We start from the raw sequence: 7,702 nt of genomic DNA, 5'->3' as shown, positions 1-7,702 counted from the left end.
TCTCCCTACTTAATATGTTTTACTCATATATATAATGCTCATCCTCATGGCCAGGTTTTTCAGTTTCACCTCTTATCATGTTATTTCATGTCCCGCGCTATTTCATTCAGTTGCTTTACATACCAGTACATCAAATGTGTTGATGTCCCCTTTTATTGTCCGGGGGCCTGCATTTTACAATGCAGGTACTAACTTACAGGACGACGCATCTGCTTAGTAGGATTTCGCACTTATCAGATTGTTGGTGAGCCCCATCTCTTCCGGGGCTTAGACATTTATTATTTATTTATTTTCATGATAAGATATGCATTTAAAGGTATGCTGAGGGCCTTGTCCCAGCGAGTATGTTTCCATGTTCATACTTATGTTAGGGGTTTCATAGACTAGACTAATAAATCATGTCATGTTAGATGTTCAATGTCGAATAGTCATTTTGGCTCATTTATGATACTTCCACAATTATGTTTTAAATCAGTACTTTATTAATGTTATGATTCTCATGTTGTATAAAGGCTCATCACATTCATGTTATATTTTCGCTCATGTATGCCTCATGATGATTCACCAAACCATGTGGTTCTCTCGGTCACATGCAGTATGGCACTGAGTGTCGTGTTACGCCCAGGCTATGGTTCGGGGCGTGATAAAATACATTCGAAACCCATCATGCTTTTTAGGGTGTACCACTACATTAGCCAGCCAATCGGGGTACTTTACCTCTCAGACTTCTCCCCGCTGTGTAAGTCGGGGTACCTCCTTCTTAACGAATGGACTGCTCTCTGCTTTCACCGGGCGTCTTTTCTGGTTGATGGGTTAACAATCTGGATGCATGCTGAGCTTATTAGTTGCCAATTCTCGAGGAACGCCAGCAATATCCGAACCCGACCAATGAAACTACTCATATTATTTCTCAAAAATTCAAGCAATTTTCTCTGAAACTCTGGGTCTAGGCCTTAGCCCCTATACCTGTTCTTTCGGAAGATCTGGACAACAAGCGGTCAGTTCAAGATCTTTTGCTGTGATACTTCCTGCATCTGTCTCTTCTGGAGCAATGAATCCTCTTGGTATCCTCTCATGCAAATCCTCACTAGGTGAGTTTTTACCTGTTCTTCTTTAGGTCTGGCCATGGGCTGGTCACCGAGGTCGGCATTCTATAATTGCTAGCAATCATCATCCCCTTAGTCATCTTTAGCAGTCACCAGGGTAGCATTTTCTTGGCTAGGCTCTGGGTCCCCCCAGAATTTAGCAATCCCCCAAGGGGTTGGATACTTCATGACATGATGGATAGTAGAGGGACTGCTCTCATGGTATGCAACCAGGGTCTCCCTATCACCAGATTGAAGGTCATCTCTCCCTCAAAAACGTCAATCAAAACCTTCGAGGAGACCCTCTTCACATACGTAACCATCGCAATTTGCCCTCGGGTGGCTTCTCTTGACAGGTTGAATCCGGTCAGGATTTTTACCACCGGGATCGCTTGCTCCACCATCTGCATCTCATTGAGAACTCGAAGTTGCACCACATTTACAACGCTACCTGGATCGACAAGCACATGCTTAATATTAAAATTAGAGATTTAGAGGGATATTACCAGTGTGTTGGTGTGTGAACCCCCGACATTTTTCTCTCCCGTAACATTGAATGTAGTGCGATCTTCTGGGTGCACTAGAATAAATTAGACATTTAGCGGCGACATATAATGGCGACCTTAGTGATTGCAACAAATGATATACATTTAGCGGCGACTATACAGGTCCCTACAGAAAGTAATTTATTAGTAGCGACTTTTATTTGGTCGCCGCTGATTCGTGCAGCTAAAAGGTGAAAAATTCATTCCCGCTAAGATAAAATTTTGGCTCCATAGATTCCGTGGTGACTTTTAAATAGTCTCCACTAAAGGCGTATTGTAGCGACTTGGGTCGCTGCTAACCCTTATTATTTTATTTAAAAGAAAAAAACATCCCTTTGAATTAGAACATCAGCAGCCATAAAACATACGGGTTTTCTTCTCCACAGAAAATTTCCTCTTCGATCTCCATTGTCATTTTTCATCCTTATACAAGCTACCCATATTGGTGAAAAAGATTCAAAAGGTCCTGAAAGTCCCAAATCTAAGAATCAAAACTCTATCTCTCTATTTATGTTGCTCCCTTTCTCAGCTAGATCTAATTTTTCTCAAAATCCCCCAAATCACAAGATTTAAATCTTAGTTTCTCTATTCTTAATTGAAGGAACAACTTTGCTGCTCCGTTTCTTTGCTTCCAGTTAGTGACCCAAAATCTCAAGTCAGGCATATCTTCAAATCCCCAATCCTTTCCTTTTTCTCATGGGTTATATGAAAGAAAGTTTGGGATTTCTTGTGATCTTCCAAGCACAGCAAGTATTATGGTAAAAAATTAATTTGGGTATTGTTTGTAATGATTCATAAAGAATTTTTTTCAACATGCAATGAGCCATAATTAATTTTCAGAGATTTTTCACAGTTGTATTCTGATATATTCTGATATTTCATCTCCAATTTCCCTCACCCATTTGAAAATCTACAGGACTATAAAGAATTTCGCATAAAAGAGTCATCCAGAGCGTATTTGGTATTGTTATTGTGGATTCGATCTTGACAGAACTCTCAACTATTTATTTTTTTGGGTAAGTTAAAGTTTCTTCTTGAAGACCTTTCTGGTGTTATTGTGATTGCATGTCGATATTCCATTATTTTTATTTTTTGTTCTTATGTGGTTATGGTGTATTAAAGTATAGACATTTATTTGGGTTGCCAATAGGAACAAGCCTGTCCATCATAACAAAGTACATTTTTCATTGACAAAATTTGGAATTTGGTAGTTAAAAATGTACATGGATATTTACTCTGGTCATCTAATGTTTCCGTCGAAACCAGAAAATCTACAACTTGTATCCTTGACGATGGCAATCTTGTCATCCGTAACAATGATAGGAATGCTGTGAGGTTAAATTCTGCCTTGTGTGAGAGCTTCTTGCATCCAACATATACCTTTTTGCCTAGAATGAGAGTTTTCATGGAAAGACAAGTCAAAGAGCGTAAAGTTTTCTGGTGTTGGAAATATGAGAGTGACCCTTCACCTCTAAAGTTATAGAATTTAAAAAGATAGTGATTTTTAATTACAACAACTTAGTGTATTCAACTTTGTGGCATCAGTTTGGCTTATTGGTAGAGACCAGAGAGTTGGCCTATGGATAGGTAAAGTATGTAGACAAATTCAACTAAAAAGCTCCTCCAAAATCCTTAATCTTGTTCAGTAGCTTTCTTTAGGATGCTAGGCTTGAGAAGTGTTTTAATTGTTAGTTACTACTATTTTATTTTTAACAAGGTCCATACAACCTTCAAGCACAAAGTGAAATTTTAATCCAAGGCAATGAGATGCATATTCTTTCTCTCAGTCTCAACTATTTCATTTTGTTGAGATGGGAAAAGACATGACATCTCATTAGTGATCTTATGAGAATTTATAAATTGCAGTGTGAAGAGTATAATATTCTGGTGCATTTTTAGTTTATCACTATAGAAGCTCTCTATATTTTTGTACTTATTAGGCTGACATGAAATTAATTCAAGATTCTTGTAGCTTTATTTTTATAAATAGAATCAGTAGTTAAGTCGAATCAGGGGCTTACTCTAACATTTCCATCAATGAAGCAATAGTTGTTAGCAAAGTGTCCCCCATTTTTGTTATTGCTTGATTTAATACTTTGCTTTATGTATTGATATTTTTCTTGGACATATAGCTATATATTTTATCATCTTTAATTCTTATTCTGATACTTATCCTTTTTTATTTGATGTTGCAGGAAATGAAAGGAATTGGACGAGGTAAAAGTGTGAGAGGCGGGACGAGCCGTGGACATGGCAATTTTCGAGGACGTGGAAGTTCAGGAACGATGTCTCAACCACAAATACAACCAACAGAGATTAACGAGGCATCTTTGGAGATAGGATAATCAAGTAACCCAACTCAAGGACCTATACAGACCGAACAAACATCAAGTAGCCCTCTCCAAAGAACATCTCTAGAGACACAATCATCAAGGAATCTAGAAGAAAGTGTACTTCCCTCTCCATAGGCTTCAAACGGTGTAGGTTAGTTTTAAATATGCAGTTTTTTTACGTCTGTTGTTGTTGGAGATTGCATCAGTCTTTCGCTGATGTTTGGAACTCTTTTTTTTTCTTTACTGCTTTGAAATTCATAATACAATGAAATAGTAAAAAATAGGCCAAATACCTATATAGCCCCCTAAACTTGACATGATTTTCCATTTAGGCAGCTTAACAAAGGATGTTTTCTATTAAACTGGACCTCTTCAGGCCAAATACTGTCACTCATTAATACACCAAAACCAAAATTTTAAAGCTTCTTAAGGTTCTTGTCTTGTTCCTTTAATAATAACCCAATAGATTCTTGTTTTTCATTCAATTGACAATATCCTTTTCCTTCTCTTTTGCCTCTAAGATTTTTTGGTTCTCACTCATTTTCTTTCTAAGGTGACTTTAATTCTTGAAAAGTTATAATCTTTCTTGTCATTTTGAAGAATCCTTTGAGGGTATTGGGTATTCATTTTTATTTTCTGATAGCTAAAAAGAGGAATTTTTAAGGGATAATGTCAGCCAAGAATAGAAAATCTCTCTTCACTAACTTCTTTTCTTGAGTGTCTTTAATTTTTGAAAAGTTCTAATTTTTACTGGGATTTTGAAGAATCCTTTGTGGGTTGTCTTATTGTAAGGGTATTGGGTATTAACTTTTGTTTTTTGATAGCTAAAAAGAGGCATTTTTATAAGGGATAGTGTTAGCCACGAATAGAAAATCTTCTTGACTACCTTTTTTGGGTTTCTAGTTTGATTTTCTGGGGTGACTTTAGTTTTTGAAAAAGTTTTGATTTTTCTTGGTACTTTGAAGGATTCTTTTGTGGTTTGTCTTCTTGAGGATATTGGGTATTCACTTTTGTTTTCTGATAGCTAAAAAAGGCATATTCCTAAGGATAATGTCAGCCAAGAATGGAAAATCTTCTTTAATACCTTTTTGGGTTTATGGAGGTAGAAAAAGGTAATGTTCTTGTGAAAAGTTCAGTTCTTTTAGAAAGTTATATGACTATAAATACAGGAAAAGTAAAGTCTTTAGTATATTGAAGCTTTGAAGCTTGAAATTCTTGTCAATAGGAGAGAAAAAAGTAATGGCTTTGTGAAAAGTTCAGTTCTTTTAGAAAGTTATCTAACTATAAGTAGAGGAAGTTGTATTTTTTAGTATATTCTTGTGAATGGGGGAGAAGAAGAATATGCCAGCAGTTTGGTTTTCTTTGAAGAGATCTTTGCATTGTAAATCAGAGCCATCAGATGTTCATGACCCAAAAACAAGAAAATAGTTAAGCACAATTTTGACTAGTAATTAATGAAACTGCCTAATGAACCCCACTTCTTCTTCCCTTGTTATTAATGAAACTGGAAAAGAATTACTACAACATTGTGGAATTTGCAATATCTTTTTACAAGTTCCTCTACTTCTATTAATGGAAACTGTGTATGGTTCAAAGCCTTTACATTTTCAAGAAATATCTTTCTTTAATGTTGTTGAAATACGCTGAAAGTTTGGTTGCCATTGACATTATTGCACCATTTTTTTCTTCTTCTCAATATTTCATAACAATGAAAAGAGAAAGAGAAAAAAAAACTATCCTTGTGGGGTTTGGTTATTTCAGTTGGGATTTCTCTATGGTTTTGTAAATTGTGATTTTTTGGTTGATTGGTGGTTCTCTTTTTTTTTTTTTTCTTTTCTTTTGACACACTTCCTGGAACTATTATGTCATTGACTTTTTAAATCTTATGTGCTCTATGTGACCCTTTTTATTATTAGCATCGGATTATGAAAATTTTCAAACTGATCCTATATGTTTTTTAATAACAGGGACGAGGTTCTTAAACAATGGAGCAAATCAAAGAAAAGTTTGAAGGCGTGCAATAGAAGTTTTTGGTCATATATAATATGCATAAAATGAAAGTTTTTATGTGATATGCATACAATGGAAGTGTTTGATGATATGTAATATATATACGTTGGAAGTTTTTTCTTTTTTGGGTCATATGTATATGCATATAATGAACCGAAGTACTATGTCCATAGTATATCTGTTGTTGACTTTTAAGTAATGAAAGTATTTATGATATTCGGCTTGGAAGTGCTTTTGGAATTTGTTATGCTACTAGATGTTTTTAGTAGCTATATATTAGTTTCAGAGAATTCAATTCTCAATAGTAAATCTAATGATTTAATAGTTTTTGTAGCCAATTTTATTGTTGCTAAAAGTTGTTATTCAGTAGCAAGATAAATGTTGCCACAGATGTTATAGTAGTTTTTGTGGCGATTTCTGTCGCTACTAAACTTAGTTTTAGTAGCAAGATGAAAGTTGCGACAGATAGTATATTGGTTTTGTGAAGACAAGAGTCGCTACTAATAGAAACATGTAGCAGCGAGAAAAAACTTGCCACTAATAGTCTAATAGGTTTGTGGCGACAAAAGTCGTTACTAATCACTTTTGTAGTGGCGAGGTAAAAATTGCTGCTGATAGTTAATTTGCTTTTGTGGCAACAATGTCGCCACTAAAGGTCTTATTTCAGTAGCGACTAGGCTAATATCTATGTTGTAAAATATGTTTTTGTGGCATACTTGTTTAATTTTAGTGGCGATGTATGTCGCTACAAATGCCTACTTATTGTGGCGACTTCTGGTTGTCGTCACAAATAATCTTTAGTTATGGAAGTACTAACAACGATGGGAAAGTCGCTGCTATAAGTCTTTAGAGGCGACTTTTGAGGTTTTTGTGGCGACTTCCGTCGCCACAATAAGACAGATTTCTTGTAGTGGTGATCCCCTCCTTATTTTTTGGAAGGGGAAGATTAGCTGTCATGAGGTTCTTGGGATACCGCTCTTACAATCTTTCCCTCAAAAATCACGTTGATCGCGCCTGGGGGCGCAAGTTGCCCATACGAAGTCCCGACTGCTTGCTTTCGGGCGTATTTAGACCGGGTTCTTAAGAATTCCTGCAGGTGCCCTCTTCGTAATAAGTTTGCTACCTCATAGCACAAATGCTTACAGTCCTCGGTTGAGTGCCCCAGAAGGGTGTGAAACTTGCACTACAACTCTACATCACGTCTATTAGGGTTAGATCGCGTTGCTACCGGAGATCTTTCTTCTTTCATCTTTTTTCATTGTCGTGACTAGCTCTTCAACTTCCATATTGAAATTATATGACGCCACACTTGGGGGGGCCCAGATCGTTTGATGACTTTCTTTGTGGGATCTCCTTGGCTTTCCTAGGTTGACCTTGGTTATACCGTGGTCTTCGGATTCCTGCGTCTCCTTTTGGAAGGAGGTGAGTAATGTACGGTTCATACCAATCTCTTGGGTTCCTTTGCCTGGCGGGGAGGACACTCGTAAGCCTCCCCTACATCTTACTTCTTATTTTAGTCCAGGCATCGATTCTGAGGTCATTCTCTATCCTCATTTCGGTCGTGTATCTGTTGATCACCTTGTTCCAGGACTTGGCTGGGAACTCCCTCAGGTTTTCCTTCAGTTTTCTCGACGTAGCTGAACCATTGACGTTCAAACTATCTGCAAATACCGCCATAGCCTAGTCTTCGGGTATAGTAGGTAGCATCATTCTCTCCTGCTGGAACCTT

General features: G+C 36.9%; 1 long non-coding RNA gene across 1 annotated transcript; it reads left to right on the top strand.

Moving 5' to 3' along the window:
* Positions 1-1,962: 1,962 nt before the first annotated feature.
* Positions 1,963-6,201, top strand: LOC132603704 (uncharacterized). The gene is made up of 4 exons (XR_009568493.1): positions 1,963-2,388; positions 2,547-2,646; positions 3,826-4,114; positions 5,931-6,201. It is a non-coding gene; the product is annotated as an uncharacterized LOC132603704 (long non-coding RNA).
* Positions 6,202-7,702: the final 1,501 nt, after the last annotated feature.

This window comes from Lycium barbarum, chromosome 7 (assembly GCF_019175385.1).
Source record: "Lycium barbarum isolate Lr01 chromosome 7, ASM1917538v2, whole genome shotgun sequence".
Taxonomy (NCBI): domain Eukaryota; kingdom Viridiplantae; phylum Streptophyta; class Magnoliopsida; order Solanales; family Solanaceae; genus Lycium; species Lycium barbarum.
Note: the sequence above shows the minus strand (reverse complement) of the source record. Positions and strands in the feature narration are given on the sequence as shown.